Here is an 18024-nt window from a genome sequence, read left to right on the forward strand (position 1 = left end):
GAGGTAACAGTGACCTATGCTAGCTTCAAGCCTGTGAGGGATCAGTGTCCTTTGCTAGCTCCTAGCCTGTGAGGGATCAGTGTCCTTTGCTAGCTTCACACCTGTGAAGGATCAGTGTTCTGTGCTAGCTCCAAGCCTGTGAGGGATCAGTGTCCTTTGCTAGCTCCAAGCCTGTGAAGTATCAGTGTCCTGTACTAGCTCCAAGCCTGTGAGGGATCAGTGTTCTGTGGTAGCTCCAAGCCTGTGAGGTAACAGTGACCTGTGCTAGCTCCAAGCCTGTGAGGGATCAGTGTTCTGTGGTAGCTCCAAGCCTGTGAGGTAACAGTGACCTGTGCTAGCTTCAAGCCTGTGAGGGATCAGTGTCCTTTGCTAGCTCCTAGCCTGTGAGGGATCAGTGTCCTTTGCTAGCTTCACACCTGTGAAGGATCAGTGTTCTGTGCTAGCTCCAAGCCTGTGAGGGATCAGTGTCCTTTGCTAGCTCCAAGCCTGTGAAGTATCAGTGTCCTGTGCTAGCTCCAAGCCTGTGAGGGATCAGTGTCCTGTGCTAGCTCCAAGCATGTGAGGGGTCAGTGTCCTTTGCTAGCTCCAAGCCTGTGAGGGATCAGTGTCCTGTGCTAACTCCATGTTTGTGAGGGATCAATGTCCTGTGCTAGCTCCAAGCCTGTGTGGGATCAGTGTCCTGTGCTAGCTCGAAGCCTGTGAGGGATCTGTGTCTTGTGCTAGCTTCAAGTCTGTGAGGGATCAGTGTCTTGTGCTAGCTCCAAGCCTGTGAGGGATCAGAGTCTTGTGGTAGCTCCAAGTCTGTAAGGGATCAGTGTCTTGTGCTAGCTCCAAGTCTATGAGGGGTCAGTGTCCTGTGCTAGCTCCAAGCATGTGAGGGATCAGTGTTCTGTGCTAGCTCCAAGCCTGTGAGGTAACAGTGACCTGTGCTAGCTCCAAGCCTGTGAGGGATCAGTGTTCTATGGTAGCTCCAAGCCTGTGAGATAACAGTGACCTGTGCTAGCTCCAAGCCTGTGAGGGATCAGTGTTCTGTGGTAGCTCCAAGCCTGTGAGGTAACAGTGACCTATGCTAGCTTCAAGCCTGTGAGGGATCAGTGTCCTTTGCTAGCTCCTAGCCTGTGAGGGATCAGTGTCCTTTGCTAGCTTCACACCTGTGAAGGATCAGTGTTCTGTGCTAGCTCCAAGCCTGTGAGGGATCAGTGTCCTTTGCTAGCTCCACGCCTGTGAAGTATCAGTGTCCTGTACTAGCTCCAAGCCTGTGAGGGATCAGTGTTCTGTGGTAGCTCCAAGCCTGTGAGGTAACAGTGACCTGTGCTAGCTCCAAGCCTGTGAGGGATCAGTGTTCTGTGGTAGCTCCAAGCCTGTGAGGTAACAGTGACCTGTGCTAGCTTCAAGCCTGTGAGGGATCAGTGTCCTTTGCTAGCTCCTAGCTTGTGAGGGATCAGTGTCCTTTGCTAGCTTCACACCTGTGAAGGATCAGTGTTCTGTGCTAGCTCCAAGCCTGTGAGGGATCAGTGTCCTTTGCTAGCTCCAAGCCTGTGAAGTATCAGTGTCCTGTGCTAGCTCCAAGCCTGTGAGGGATCAGTGTCCTGTGCTAGCTCCAAGCATGTGAGGGGTCAGTGTCCTGTGTTAGCTCCAAGCCTGTGAAGGATCAGTGTTCTGTGCTAGCTCTAAGCCTGTGAAGGATCAGTGTTCTGTGCTAGTTCCAAGCCTGTGAAGGATCAGTGTCCTTTGCTAGCTCTAAGCCTGTGAAGGATCAGTGTCCTGTGCTAGCTTCACGCCTGTGAAGGATCAGTGTTCTGTGCTAGCTCCAAGCCTGTGAGGGATCAGTGTCCTTTGCTAGCTCCAAGCCTGTGAAGGATCAGTGTTCTGTGCTTGCTCCAAGCCTTTGAGGGATCAGTGTCCTTTGCTAGCTCCAAGCCTGTGAAGTATCAGTATCCTGTGCTAGCTCCAAGCCTGTGAGGGATCAGTGTCCTGTGCTAGCTCCAAGCGTGTGAGGGGTCAGTGTCCTGTGCTAGCTCCAAGCCTGTGAAGGATCAGTGTTCTGTGCTAGCTCTAAGCATGTGAAGGATCAGTGTTCTGTGCTAGCTCCAAACCTGTGAAGGATCAGTGTCCTTTGCTAGCTCTAAGCCTGTGAAGGATTAGTGTCCTGTGATAGCTCCAAGCCTGTGAAGGATCAGTGTTCTGTGCTAGCTCCAAGCCTGTGAGGGATCTGTGTCCTTTTCAAGCTCCAAGCCTGTGAGGGATCAGTGTTCCATACTAGCTCCAAGCCTGTGAGGGATCAGTGACCCATGCTAGCTCCAAGCCTGTGAGGTAACAGTGACCCATGCTAGCTCCAAGCCTGTGAAGGATCAGTGTCCTGTCCTAGTTCTAAGCTTGTGAGGGATCAGTGTTCTGTGCTAGCTCCAAGCCCATGAGGGATCAGTGTCCTGTGCTAGCTCCAAGACTGTGAGGGGTCAGTGTCCTGTGCTAGCTCTATCCCTAGTAAACTGTTACATTTCTGAACTCTTAGCTTCTTCTATGTTCCCACACTGTTAGGCAACAGAGCACTAGTTCTTCTTCCATCCACAATGTGGGTCATCATGGCATCCAGCCTCCCCCATTGTCATTGTAAGCAACTGCACCCTAAGAATCCCTCCTTCATATGACCAGGGTCTGTATTAGAACATTGAAGTGTCAGAACTTTGAATGTTATAATATCAAACCCAATTCAGCGAATTCTGGCAACATCAAACATTCAGAACAGCGAATATTTTCCTAGGGAAAAAATTTGCTGTTCCGAAACACATACACACAACACAAACATACCAAAAAACAGCAATCCACACACATACACCTAAAATCTTACATCTAACCCTACACTTAACTGTACATACACCGCTAACTATCCACTTACCTTAACCCAAACAGTAACCCTAAGGTCCGTCACTATCGCACACTCACTTCACCTGTGCCCTAACCCTAACTCACCTACCCCACCCTAACCCTCACGTTCACACAATCGCACACTTACCTGACCCATGCCCTAACCCTAACTCACCTAAAATAAAAAACGATGAAACCAATTGCCTAAACGATCTGACCAGCAAACATAAAAAGGCAAAGGTAAAGAGAAAGAGGCTCGACTCCTTTGTAGCACATACCACTCTTTTATTGGAACTCACAAAACTCCAAAACACATTAACGCTTTTCCAAAACACCCTGTGTTTTCATTTCGAATGACTTCTTCAGATGAACAACAGAATGCATATCTACAACACACCCATCCTTATATATCATTTAAATTAATTATCTGAAATTAATCAATGAAACAATTAGATAATTTAATTTAACAGATACTTCCAAAGAAACCATACAATATATAAACCTTAACATATAAAAAGAAACACACTATAAAATCCATACAACCATAACCTAGTCCTTAAAACCTACATTTTAATATATTTAGTATTGTTATACAATAAATATACCTTTAAAATACATTTTAAAATACATATAAAATACTTTGTAGAATAGTCATATACTTTTAGTATCTGTGACTAATAGCACCATCTAGTATCTGTTAAATTAAATTATCTAATTGTTTCATTGATTAATTTCAGATAATTAATTTAAATGATATATAAGGATGGGTGTGTTGTAGATATGCATTCTGTTGTTCATCTGAAGAAGTAATTCGAAATGAAAACGCAGGGTGTTTTGGAAAAGCGTTAATGTGTTTTGGAGTTTTGTGAGTTCCAATAAAAGAGTGGTACGTGTTACAAAGGAGTCGAGCCCTAACTCACCTAACCCGCCCTAACCCTCATGTCCACACAATTGCACACTTACCTGAACCCGACCCGTAACATTCCACCACAGCTCTGAAAATAGTGAAGCAACAGAAATGGACAACCAAATTCTTTCCCTGGGAAAACATTCGGTTTTCTGCAGCTTCACTATTTTCAGTGTTCGCTGAATAGGATTCGATGCTAGAACATTCGATGTTCTGAAACATTGATGTTCTAATATAGACCCTATGACCATCAGTAATTGGGAACTAGAGTTAATCCAGTGTTTTTTTTTTTTTTTATTGTCACAGCACAAAGCATCACAGATGTGCATTCACTTTTTTATGTTGTTAATATCATCCTATGTCAAGATTTGGTTTGCCACACAAGCTGTATTTTTTTTTTTTTTGCATTTGTGCAACCTGGGATTTTAGTGAACAGAGGTAATCCAGAGAGTTTGAGTGAAGTCTGGTATTCCACCTGTGACTCAGAGGGTGAAAGGACTAACAAGAAACAGAGTACAAAGGATTAGTCCAGATAAAATCACTTTAGCTAGCAGATCTAGGAGACTCTCTGTCTCTCTCTCTTTGATACCCTTCCTGTTGGAGGAATAAAGACACCTTGTTGGAGTTTGGAGTAGTTTATTCAGTTACGCAGGTCGATGGATGAGTGTTCTTGTTGTAATATATTACATTCAACAGGTCAGTCATTTAAAGGCAGTTACAGGCAATGGTGCGAGGTTCCATGGGAGTTGATGGGAGAAAATCTGAGAGACGGAAAAACAAGGAGCCAATCCAAAAGCTTATAGGTTAGTCCCTTATCTGAATATTCCTTAAAGACCTGTGAGGGTTTACCTGCTCAGCAGCCTGTGGAACCTCATTCTTAGTTAAAAGGTTTTATTTTTATTTTCATTTTTAACTTCTAACAAACAAAACATGACAACACACTATGAGCTACAACTATAGAACTATATTTAAGAAACTGCTTTGGTCTGAACTTCATCAGGTCCATCTAATAAAGTAGTTTCCACTTTGATAATTGAAAATGCCTGCTTTTACGAGGCTATCACCAGACTTTATTAGTCAGTTTTGTAACACATGTAAAATGAAAGGCTGTGTCTTTATCAGTGGGGTCATATTCCTTGGTGCGAAGTATGAAAGCTTTATTACAGAACGTTTTTCCAGTCTATCACATGTAATATGAGGGGCTGTGCCCACTTTTATGGGGCTCATTATCTTCTGACATATAATATGAAAGGCTAATATTCTCTTGTATAACAAAAAGGTCTGCAGTGCCTGCTTACAGGATGCTCATATATGTGATTAATTTGACCTGTCCCCGTTCTTCTTCCTCTTGATGAAGGCAGACCTTTTTATATGCAGGGGAAGTAGTCACTTAAAGATACACTAGATGATTCCCATTTTTGGACAGTACATGCATCCAGAGAAATAGCATAATGTGGAAAACAAGTCACATGCTCATTTTTTATAGAGCTGAAAGATGTGCACATCTAGGAGGGCAAAAGTAAATAGCAGGTAAGTCTGAGAGTTTAGAACCTTTTGTGTGGGTGTACTGTGCCCATGGTATAAACATCCACCAAGTGGTGAACTGCAGAGTATACAAACACTTTTCGTAAACATAAACAATCTCAGATCTTCTTTGAGCATAGGCAAATTGAGCCCATGGTGTACAGAATATAGCAGTGTGCAGTGATGCCCTGGAACAACAATTTTCATCATACTGCAGATTATAGAAATGTTGTTAAATGTAAGCCCACTGGCTACAGTATCTATATCTGGTTGTTGTGGGGTAGCTGTCATGAGATGTGGGATGCTCTTGGTCCCAGAGCATGGCTTTAGGGCATTCCAGTCTGAGTCTTCACTGTCAGGCACAAGTTACTGAGGGCTCTTCTGTTCATATTCTTCTGCTCCTCAGGTTCCAGGAGGTAAAGTCAGTGCAAAAGAGGGCTAGATAGCTCTGTGTCTGGCTAAATAAAGGACTATAAACTGGGATGGATCAGGTGGAAGGGCAGTTAACCAAGTGTGAGAAAAGGTGACCAAACTCTAACCTCCCAGTTTGATCGACAGCCCACTCCCATACTGATTACATCAGCCTCTTACATCATTTAATCCCACCCTGGGCCCCATGGCACTACTCCCCCTCTCTCAGGAGATTGGTTAACTGCGTTCCATCTGATCCCTACTGGTATGGCTCAGCTCCTAACACCTCCATACAACAGCCCACCTTTCCATGCTCCACAAAATTGTCAAGAATTTCATATGTACTTCTTTACTGTTCTCTGTGCTACAATATCATTCAAAGTAAAATAATAAAATGCTATTTATATTAAACAACTGTGCTGCACTTTATCTAAATAGAAAAGTATATTCTGAACATCAATCTCATTTACTTTTATCCACCCCTATCTGTATAGATTCTCTCTACCCATCACCACTTCCTCATCTTCACCTGGCTATTATACCTTCTCTACCACTTCACATAACCTCTTTTTAACACCTTCTCCCCATTTAGACTAATCTGTCCTAATCTTGTTCCCCTTTTATGGTTGCAATTAAACTAAGCACACGAGTTCTACTTATTACTATTGTTAATTGCCAAAAGGATGATCTCCAGAATTGTATATAGTGTTTTACTTTGCTTTTTCTGATTGTTCTCTTTGTAATATATTTTTAGTATATCTTTATGCCTTGCAATATTGTTAATTATTTTTAAAATGTATACTTTTCAACTTTTTTATGTAACGTCTTTGATTTTTTTTTTTTTTTATTTTCTCAGAGTTAAATGGAGTTTTTATCCCTGGCTTCTGCTGAAAATGGGCTGTTGTGACCAAGTTGGACTTTCCCGGTAATCAAATGTCAATAAATAAATAACTAATTATGTTAAAATTGTTTAACAGTCATATACTTATATCTGACTATGGGGTACACTCACATCTCTGCTGTTGGTTAGGTTAATCATGACCAATGCATGTCAAGGAAGGTAGCCAATGATGTTACAAAGGTTCTGCTGCTATGTCAGTCAGACCCAGTAAAACTAGATCTCATCTTCAGCAGGTTATTCAATCTCCTCAAATAAAATACAAATAAATACAGTTAGAAATGTATTTCTGGATCACACAGGACCATCTGATGGTTTTATATAACAGAACATTGTGTCTTACTGTATGAATTCTTACTCACCCTTTAGATGCTTGGCCTTTATCTGTATTCAGACTGCGGCCACTTACCCTGTTGTGTATAACTGTCTTTTTTCTTAGCAGACAGGATTCATGTTCAACTGCTTTTCCTGATGATTTCTACAATTTTGTTTTATTTACTGCCTCCAGTTTGCATGCAGTTTTGCTTAAGACTGAACACATACCAGATGATTTACAACAACTGTGAATGAAGTAATTATTTATTTATAGGTAGATTCTCTCAGATTTGATCAAAATATGTCAGCAACGGGCTCACTTCAAATCTATTGGTACAATTTTTAACAACTTCATTTTGGAGATGAACTGCAAATGCCTAGCTACTGTTTTTATACTAGCTTTCTTCTTCGTTTTTATGTTACGGTAAACAAACTACTCTCAGTTCAATTCAAGACATTTCTTATTCCGACTGAAAGCATGCACATTTGAATTACACTCCTGAAAGTAGTTTCAGTCCTTTCTCTTGTACAATTATTAAAAACTAAGTAATGCAATGGCTGTTACTAGACTTTAGCCTGCTTGAAATGATGGATATTACAAGTGATGTTCTTTGTATGGACACTAAATAAGAATATTTAACAGATTTCATTCATGTCCAGTCTGGGAGATAGATTAAAGTGGTAAGCTAGTTGGTAATGCTTGTGAATGATGCTCTGCCATTCTGGTCAATTGTCTTGTTACTGGTAAAGTTTGTGTCTTCAGTTTTCATTAATTTGAATAACTTTATTCATCCTGCTAAGCTTAGCAGCATTAAGCATTAGACTTTGTCTACTAAAACAGACAGATATGCATGCTGCATATTACTGGGAAGGCCACATGACCATGCTGGTAATAATACAACAACATTAAGCAGTGATGCTAAGCCGCGGTGGTGCAGTGGTTAGCATTGTTGCCTCACAGCAAGAGGTTCTCTGGTTCATTTCTTGGTTGGAGCGCCTTCTGTGTGGAGTCTGCACATCCTCCCTGCGGTGGAGTGACATTAAAGACATGCAGGTAGGTGTGTACATGAATGGGTGTGCCTTCTTTGAAGGTTTGGCATAGGGCTGGCACCACAGCACTGTAAAAATCTACTGCCAATCATAAGCGGACCAGAGTGCTGCTGTGGCAACCCCTAACCAGGAAAAGCTGAAAGACATTTTACTTTATTAAGCAGTGATGTTGCAGTAATTGTTCCATTACACCATAGCACTGATTTCTGCATACCTCTCCTAAGGGAAGTCCACAGAGTTGCTTTTTTCATATCTTTAGGACTGCCGAGGACTTGACTTTTTTGGAATGTGGAAGTTTAAGAATATACTGACATAAACAGCAGCAGTTCCAAGCAGAAAAAAATAAATTCTGACTGCAATGTCAGTGACTATGATTAAACAATAGAGCCAGGATGGCAGAGAATTATTAGTGAGAGGAGGGTAATATTAGCAGATGTCCTGTCTCAAGAGGAAGTTCTTGGACCTTCCATCTGCAATGCCTACATCAGGTGATGATGTGAGGAACAATTGCTTGCAGTTTTATAACTGCTTTACGAGTAACAGATTGACATTATGAGGCACGAAGGATGTGCTTCAATGCATGCACTTTCTAGTAAGACACATCCAAGACATTGTATAAATACCACCCAAGGACTTAGGGCCAAAGCTATTATCCTTGTGGTAGCTTGACCCTTTGGATAGCCTTAAACCTCACACCAGTGCTAATGCAGAAAACACTAAGCTTTTTAATGATGGGGTTAGGATGCAATAGTATATCAACAGTGTATACTTTTAAAAAATATATATTTATTTTGTGGAATATGATGTTTGAATTTAAATCAATAATTTAAATTAAAATGACCTTGCATATTTACTAAGTTATATGTTTTGTTATTTATTGTTTTCCATAAACCTGTAGTTTCAGGAATGTTTAGTTCTTTCTTTTCTTTTTTTTTTTTGTTTTGCAGTACAGAAAAGGCATATTTTACAGGAATGTGCACTATCCAAGGAGTGTGGGGGAGGCACAACCAGGGTCTGGGGATGAAAACATTATGCATTTATCCTGGGGTATAGTTTTCATTTGTAGTAAACAATCCTTGGTCATTCATGAATGCAGTTCTGCAAAAAGATCCCTACTTTTGAAAAGAATGTCTGCTAATTATCATCAGCAAAGCTCTTCATTCAGACTGCCATTCTTCTCAAACACTGCTCTCTCCTTGAAGCCACTATTTTCCCTTCTATCTCAGTTTTCAGCTTTTTTGATTTTCCCCATTTATTTATTTATTTTACATTTGTTGACCGGGCTAGTCCAGCTGGATTAATGTCCATTTTCAGTGGAGGCCCGGGGAGAAAAGCTCCAGAGGATTAAAACAGTTATTGGAAATACAATTGTATTATAGAAAGAGAAGAAATGTAAGTACAAATATTAAATATTTTAACTAATTAAGTGAGGTCATAGGTTAGAAGTAGCAAAACAATATAATAAGGTATCAAATCTGAGCACAATTTTTTTTTTTTTTTTTTTGAGTTAAGTAATATTTACAACAAAGGGATAATAACTCAGTTGGAGTAAAAGATGAAAAGGAAGTGGTTGAAAGAGTTTATAACAAATATGAGGGTGTCTACAGGCTAGTCTGGGTTGGTACAAGAGCAAAGCCAGAATTTATTAAGGTGTGTGGAAAGTTGTTTCTTAAATAGTTGGAGAGTAGGCAAAGAGGACAAAGTGGATGGAAGATTGTTCCATATTTTGCCTATTGAGTTAGAGAAAAGGGAATTGCCTGCCATGATGACTTTTCTTGTCTATACTCAGTTTCAAACATGTGCCTTCAGTTTTGCATTCCATTCCTCCATGATTTGCTGAAGTTCTTCAATTGTCTACAAGCATCAGATTTGTTGTTCTGCTGTCTCCAACCTGTATGCCAATGTAGCCAGTCACCAGTATGAACAGCAGTAGGCTCATGGCTGAAGCCCGATGCACATCCACTCCCACTGGAAACCCCTTTTTGAGTCAGAACACTTTTCATACTTGGGTCATTGGATACTTTTACTCAGCCTGCACTAATTCTATCGATATTTGTGGGACTTTGAACCATTTTAGGACTGCTCAAATCAGCTTTCTTGGGACTTTGTCATATGCTGTCTCCAAAACTAGAAATGCCTCATTGGAGTTTGTCCTCATCTCTGGCTTTTCCACTCTCTGTCTGATTGCAAACATTGTGTCACTTCTTCTGCATCCTAATTTTAATCCAAACTGCTCATCTCCATTCTTACTTTCTGCTACTCTGCTTACTTGTTTATCAAACACCCTCTCCAGCAGCTTCGTACGATCTAACAGAAGTTTGATAAATCTACACTGTCCACATTTATGAATTCTCCTTTGTTCTTGTACAGTGGTTTATGAATGCCTCCTTTGTTCTTGTACAGTGGTTTATGAATGCCCCCTTTGTTCTTGTACAGTGGCTTATGAATGCCCCCTTTACTGTTGTACAGTGGTTTATAAATACCCCCTTTTTTCTTGTACAGTGGTTTATGAATGCCCCCTTTGTTCTTGTACAGTGGTTTATGAATGCCCCCTTTGTTCTTGCACAGTGGTTTATGAATGTCCCCTTTGTTCTTGTACAGTGGTTTATGAATGCCCCCTTTGTTGTTGTACAGTGGTTTATGAATGCCCCCTTTGTTCTTGTACAGTGGTTTATGAAAGCCCCCTTTGTTCTTGTACAGTGGCACAAGGATGGCTATTCTCCAGTCATCAGGGATACGCCTTTCTCTGCATAGTGTTATGAGTAGCTTCAGGTGCCGTTTCTCCCACCTAACTCACCCAACATTTAGATATTTTCTGCTGTGACCTATCTTAACCTGTTGCGTTCCGTAACTTCATTTTCCTTAGTACTGTTATTACCTCTTCAGGGTGGGCTGTTTCATCATAGATTGTGTCTGGGGTAGTACAGCTTCTGTGGGGCTCCATCATTCAGAGGCTGCTGGAAGTAATGCTTCCACCTGCTTTTGTTGTCCTGTAGACTGCTGAGAAATTTGTTGATGGTATCATTTGTAAATGATGTCTGATGACTATCACCTTTAACTTTCTGTTAATTTCATAACATCCACCACTGTTGAATTTCCAACATCACATGGGGGTATTCAGGAACAAATAGTACACAGCATTGCATAAAACAAGTAAAAAGTGTTGGGGGGGCAATTCAGGGACATGTAACACGATGGCACTATTAGAGAAATAGTGAGGTATGCACTGCATGCAAATGAAAACATAATGACAAATGTATTTATTTATTTGTTTGTTTACATATTTGTCACCTGGGATAAAACACTGATCTCAGTGGACCTTTTTCAGGCTTGCCTAGAGTATACATCCAAAAGAGAGAACAGCAAACATGATTATACAATGAATACAAGTAGATAAGCATTTTAGATTTACAATAAACAGTGTTTCTCAAATAGCAGAGTATAATAGTTATGGCAAATATTTCCTTTTGAAGAAAGGTGTATGCAGGTTATTGGTAAGAGAGAAGAAGGGTTAGATGGCGAAAGTTAAAGGTGAGCAGATTAGGAATTATTAATCATTCCTACTACAGGAACTTTTCGGTGTCTGACAGGGGACAGCAGCTTCACAGGTCTCAGCCTTGTAAATCTTACACCAGTTTTTAACTTGATGCTGAAGCATGTGGGGAAGCATATTTGATTTCCAAGTTGAGCATTTCTTTTTTTATTATCATTATATATTTAGTCCAAAGTCAATTTAAAACAAATAAATAAAAATAACAGAATATTGTATGAACACCAGGAAAAATGAAATCGATGGTAAATTGGTAATTTTTTTGCGGTGCCTGCAGTCAAGCGATTATTCTCAGAAATTGGGAAAAAGAAAAAAAAAATATGTCGAGCTTTTCTAATATGAGGCCCAATCTTTACCGTGGTTGTGGGTCAACAAAAACTTGTCATGGACAGTTTAGGTGCTGTTAAGATCAAGTCTTGTCCTAGCAACTAACAGCAGATACTGTCAGCGAGCAGAGAAAAGAGAAGGTAAAACAATTTTTTAAAGCTGTTAGAACTTCATTCCGTCACATAGAACAAAGAATCTGGCAGTTTGAGAGCTGCTTTATATTCTGCCAGTGGAGCACTTCGTTTTCACCTGCTGTACCTTTCCAGTTGTCCCTTACCTCATTTTTGTGCCCCCTCCTCATTTTTGTGCCCCCTCCCTTCTAAAATGTTTGATTTTTTTGGTACGTCACCAAATATTAGAGTCATTCATGCCAGATGTTAGAAGTTTCATGCATCTTATTTTTCAGCAAATGCAATTGATGCAAAACCTATTATTCTATTAACATTTTAAGTGAATTACACCAGTATTAGGAAAAAAATGTCCCTGATTTTGATCCTTTGCCCCCCATTATTTTTGTATTTGTCCATAATTCTTAAGCAAAGAAGTTGAGAGGCATACTGCAATCCGACAGCACTTGCTAAGCACTTAACAACTTTCAATAGAGCTAAAACTTTTGCTTTCCTACCCTTTTTTTCTTTTTTTTTCCTTCTGTAACTGGTAGTACATGGAGCAGATAGCACCCTGTACTACAAAGAATTACGATTGGGTGTCCAGTCATAACCCTCAATTAAGTGCTCTTGACATGGATGCCTAGATTCACCTCTCATAGTTGAATTTCTAGGCATCCATGTTTTGAGCACATAATACATTGATTATGATCAGTGACCCAATCATAATCCTCAGTGCTGTTTATCCTGCAGGACTGGTATGAACGCTCTTTTTGTTTTGTTTTTCTTTACCAATGTAGAGTCATGGAACTTAACAACTATAACTGTGCATCTGTAACCAATAGAGCAGAAACAAAAACTTAATAAATTTGGCATTTGTGACTGGCAGCATTGATGGATGACAACACCTAGCACCATCTGGCAGCTAGTACAGGGGATTAAAGCTTTGAGCTGTTAACGAGCTGCTTCCTGTGGTCCAGGGTTTGATTCCTTTAGTTTTCCTTTGTACATTATGTGACCTTGAGCAAGTTATTTAACGTGACATCACTTTGGGGAAATTGAGAATTTGGGCTATGCTTTTTCATGGTCTCATGGACTGCATCCCTACTAACAATCCATGATCCAGCCCCTAGGCAGCTGCCTAGTGACATAAGCACTAGATCTGGCCCTGAGTCTACTCCATGTGGTCAAACTGTCTCTGGCAATTTCCTTTGCATTGGTCTTGATGTGCATTAGCACATTGGTGATCCCAAAATGCACCTGGGTTATTGTCGCATTGTAGCCACCCATTTTATTTATATTCTGCTCTGGTCCCTGCTATATCTGGTCATGGAAGGCCTTGCCTGTTTTACCTTACTCAATGATACACATGTCATGTGTGCATAAGGCCAGTAGTTTCACCTCTGTGTCAGATCTAGTGAACTTTTCCCAGCTGTTGCTGTTCCTTCATAATGGAATGTGTACACCTATGGACTACGCATTTGGATCAGTATGCGTGTGTGTGTGTGTGTGTGTGTGTGTGCGTGCGTGCGTGCGTGTGTGTGTGTGTGTGTGTGTGTGTGTGTGTGTGTGTGTGTGTGTGTGTGTGTATGTGTCTGTGCCATCTGATAACTGAGTTAGTTATGTCCTCTGTTCCTTTTTGGTGGCCACAGGCTCCTGTGACATAATTATTCTACTCTGCACCACAATGTGACAGCAGTGGGAATGCCAGCTATGCTTATTGTCCACAGAAAGGACATGTGCTGACAGCACAGTCTGTATCTGATGTACTGAAGGCCTCCAATCCCCTGTAGGATCTCATTCAGTCCATGTGCATATAATAAACTGTTACAAACACTCTGCTGAAGGACAGTGACCTAGCCTGACCGTGTTTTGGTGGACCCCCCCAATGGACTGCAACCTGTCCTGCCCTTTGTGTCTTGTCAGGTTTTGCTCCACAATAGGCCCACAACGTGTCTTGCCATATCCTTTGTGTCCTGTCAGGTTTTGCTCCACAGTAGGCCCACAACGTGTCTTGCCATATTCTTTGTGTCCTGTCAGGTTTTGCTCCATAGTAGGCCCACAACGTGTCTTGCCATATCCTTTGTGTCTTGTCAGGTTGACATGTCCAGTAGGTCTGCAGTCCTCAGCTCTGATGCTGTCCCTGATGCTTCTATGTGTCCTTTTGTGCTCACTGCAGTGCTGAAGTCCTTTAACTGTAGTGCTGTCTACTATTTTGATATCCACTGTATCATAACTCTGAAAGTTGCTCATAATACAGTCCCCTGAAATATGGTGACTGTTAATTTATTCACACTGTAGTGGCCCTTGTGGTGTAGCAGTTATGCTAATACAGTGATTTAGTACGGTTGCCTCTGAATCTCTGCTGTAAAGGAATGTGTTGGCAGACTTTCTCCACCATACAGTGCTTGTGCCTACCAACTTCCAGGCTGGGAGGTCAAGCAAAATGTCCATGCATGCATACATGGTCATTTTGAAGTGTTACAACAATACTATCAATTTGTATGATGATACTGCAAATAAATACTATGCTACAGTGCTGTCTGTGACGGAAGTCACATGGGGACCAGTATGTCTGGTCTTCTACACTGGGATACCATTGTTTTTTTAATTTAGACCTGCAGAGTGGACTTGGCCTCTTCATTCACAGGATTTAGCAGGCATCCCACATAGTGTAGCAGGGAGTGTAAGATCTTCCTCCACCTGCTGCACAGAGATCCTATGGACCACCTGTATATTAGTATGAGGAGCTCTTTCATAAAACTGATGACTGGCATGAGGTTGTCAGGCTACTGAGCAATACCACTGGCCTCACCTGGTCTGGTGAGCAGTTTAGGTACAATAATACTGAGCACTGCAAGAGGCAGTCAGACTTACTCTGCCAGAGAAAAGAAGAGGACCAGAGGCGGGGGAGACACTATGCATTAAGCCTAGAAACTGTAGCTGCAGTTGTCTTCTGGTATCATGGACACATTGCACTGACTACTAGTTGTATTGTTTTCTAGTGGCCCACAAGATGAAGGCAACCGGGACTGACTGTCAACGGAGGTGAGATAGGCTCAAAATCACTCAAAATCGGCAACTACACTTTATATTTAGAAGCCATATTATTTGGTGTATTATTTTTGAATTATATATAGAGATGCTTCCATTTTAAGTTCTTATTCCAGAAGGATCATAGGATCATAGGAGGTTACTAGGCTATTGGCCCTGAGGCCCTTATAAGTATAGCCAAGAGTTTAGCCCATGTATATACAAGTCAGCACCTGATGCCCCTGTCCAGCAGGGACACGGGTGGAATCCCAGGGGTATATTTTCTGTTTCCCACCCAGTTATCAAGGTTGCACTTAAAAAGGTGTAAAGAGGTACTCTGCTTAACTTGGAGAGGGAGTCTATTACATAGATGAGGAGTCTCTGGGACACAAATCTGTCCCTCCAACAAGTCCTGTTGATGTCACAGACTAGGTTGAGGCTGTGCATGCAAGTTATTCGAGTGGAGCTTGACTAACAGATATGCAGCAGTCCCATCAAGGTAGAGTCTGTGATCAACTTGTATGTCAGACAGAAGTCACCTCTGAGGAGTGTGTATGAAACTGAGTAGAGGGATAAGGCTTTTAGGTTATCTGTGTATGGTAGGTGTTTGAGGCCCTGGATTCTCCTGGTGTGGAACCACTGTGGTCTCTCCAGCTGCTGCATGTGCTTTGCGAGGCACATGCCGAAAGGGGCATTGTACTCAGTAATGGGCCTTATAAGGAAAGAACACAGGGATGTTCTAACCTCCTTGTCCCTGAATGAGATCCCCTTACAGGTGGGCCATGTAGAAGGCTTTCTGTACAATGGAAGCAACATGGTGGTCAAAAGTCAGGTTGCTATCAGCCTGGGTGCCCAAATCCTTCACGACTGATTGCATATTTAGGATGTTGTTATTAATGTGATAATTTGTGGGGACATCACTCTTTCCAAAGGGGATGATGATGCATTTTTTGGTATTCAGCTTGAGGCCAGCTTTCTGGCACCAGTCATTTGTCTGAGTGAGACCCTCTTGGAGGATGTCTACTTCACTAGGGGAATTGATGACAGCACCCAGCTTGCAGTCATCTGCAAACTTGGTCAGTCATAGCCCAGTGGTTTTGGCCTGCACCTCAGAAAAGTATATCCCAAATAACAAAGGCCTCAAAACTGAACCCTGGGGTGTGCTGCTTGTTATGGGTCTACTGCTTGAGGTGGCTTCCCCTATTTTGACTTGGTGGGCTCTATCAGTGAGCCAGTTTGCTAGCCATCTGCTAACATATGGATTGATACCTAGCTGAGAGAGTTTATCTATTATATCTGAGTGGGGAACAGTGTCAAAGACCTTGGCCAGGTCAATGTAGGTGGTATGCACCATCTTCCCCTCATCCATGGCTTTGGTGACTGTCTCAAAAAAGTCATCCAAATTTAGCAGACATGACCTCCCCTTGATGAAACAAAACTGTGTAGGATTGAGTGTTTGGACGTTGACAATGTCCTTGTTAATGAGGTCCATGATAATCTGCTTCATGGCCTTGCAGATCAGGCTAGTTAGGCTGATGGGTCTATAATTTCCCAGATCAGTGGATGCTCCACCTTTATGTAAAGGGAGAACAGTGACTGACCTCCACTCAGCATTCAGGCTTTGGTTGAATAGAGCACCTAATTGTGCTGTAAGTTCCTGCCTGAGGTCACAAAGGATGCAGCCTGGTATGTTATCAGGTCCCATGGAGGCTGTATTTTTTGCCTTTGAGAGAGCAGTGATGACCTGATCCCTAGATATAAAGGGAAGGAGGCAGGTACTGGTAATCTCCTGATTTACTGATGGGGGGACAGACAGGTGAAATTTTCACTGAATTTGTCAGCCAGCAAGTTTGCTATATCTACGGCATTTGTATATTGTATATATGGTGTCCCTGACCACCACTTCTGAACAGATCTGGGTGCTTCCTTTATGGTTGCAGACATATGTGAAGAAGGCCTTATGATTGTCTCTAGTAGATGTGGCCAATTTGGACTTGAAGTTTGCTTTGGAGGATTTCACTAGTGCTCTTATTTGCTTGTTCAGGCTAAGGAGACATTGCTTCCAAATGGGCACCTGCTCCTTCTTGGTCTTGGACAGCATTTGTTTTCCTTTTGTTATAGATTTTATTTATTGCAGATATCCACCAAACAAGTTTACTCTTCCTTGCGGAGGATGATTTAGTCCTGTCGGGTATTCCTGATTCCATGGATCTATATAAATGCTTGCATAGTGCTTTGATGTAGTTTTGGGTATTGGTGTCAGTTCCTACAGAGGGGGAGAGGGCTGTGAAGCTATTTATACCTTCCCTCAGGAGTTTGTAATCAGCTTTGCAGAAGTTTTTCTGTCTGATTCTAGCTAGAAGTGGGTTGGGGGGAGATGGTGACTTCGAAAGTGACCACTTTATAGTCAGATCTTACCACGGAGGATGATACTATAGGGGTGCTGCAGTGGTTCCTCATGTTGGTTAATACCAAGTCCAAGATATTATCACGTCTTGTGGGGGTATCGACTAGCTGTTTCAAGGAATTTGCATTGACAAAATCGAGGAATCTTTGGGCATTTGTGTTCAGGCATGAGTAGTTTTTCCAATCTATGTTTGGGAAGTAAAAGTCACCCAGGATCAGGATAAAGGGTTGAATCTTGATAGATGCGAAAAGGTCCAAATAGGCAGATTCGACATCTTGAGCCAGATTTGGGGGCTGGTAGCTAGCTATGATTTGAATAGGGGTCTTATCAATGGTTAACTGCACCTGGAGTTTCTCCTGTGCATCATACTGTTTGACCAGCCTGGAGGTGTGCATGTCTTTAATGTATATTGAAACTCCACCTCCTTTGGCTTTACTGCCCACAGTTTGGGGTCTGAATGTATGATAGGATGAGTAACCAGGTAAGGCTGGGGTGCTCTTGACAGCTCTGAACCAGATTTCTGTGGCTGTACAGATGTCAGTATTTTCCAGGGTTAACAATGCTTGCAATGAGTGCAGTTTCATATTTAGTCTCTTAGCATTTAGCAGCATGACCTTTAGTTTGCGTTTT

The sequence above is a fragment of the Protopterus annectens genome, chromosome 11.part0, assembly GCF_019279795.1.
Source record: "Protopterus annectens isolate FY-2018-M chromosome 11.part0, PAN1.0, whole genome shotgun sequence".
NCBI lineage: Eukaryota > Metazoa > Chordata > Ceratodontiformes > Protopteridae > Protopterus > Protopterus annectens.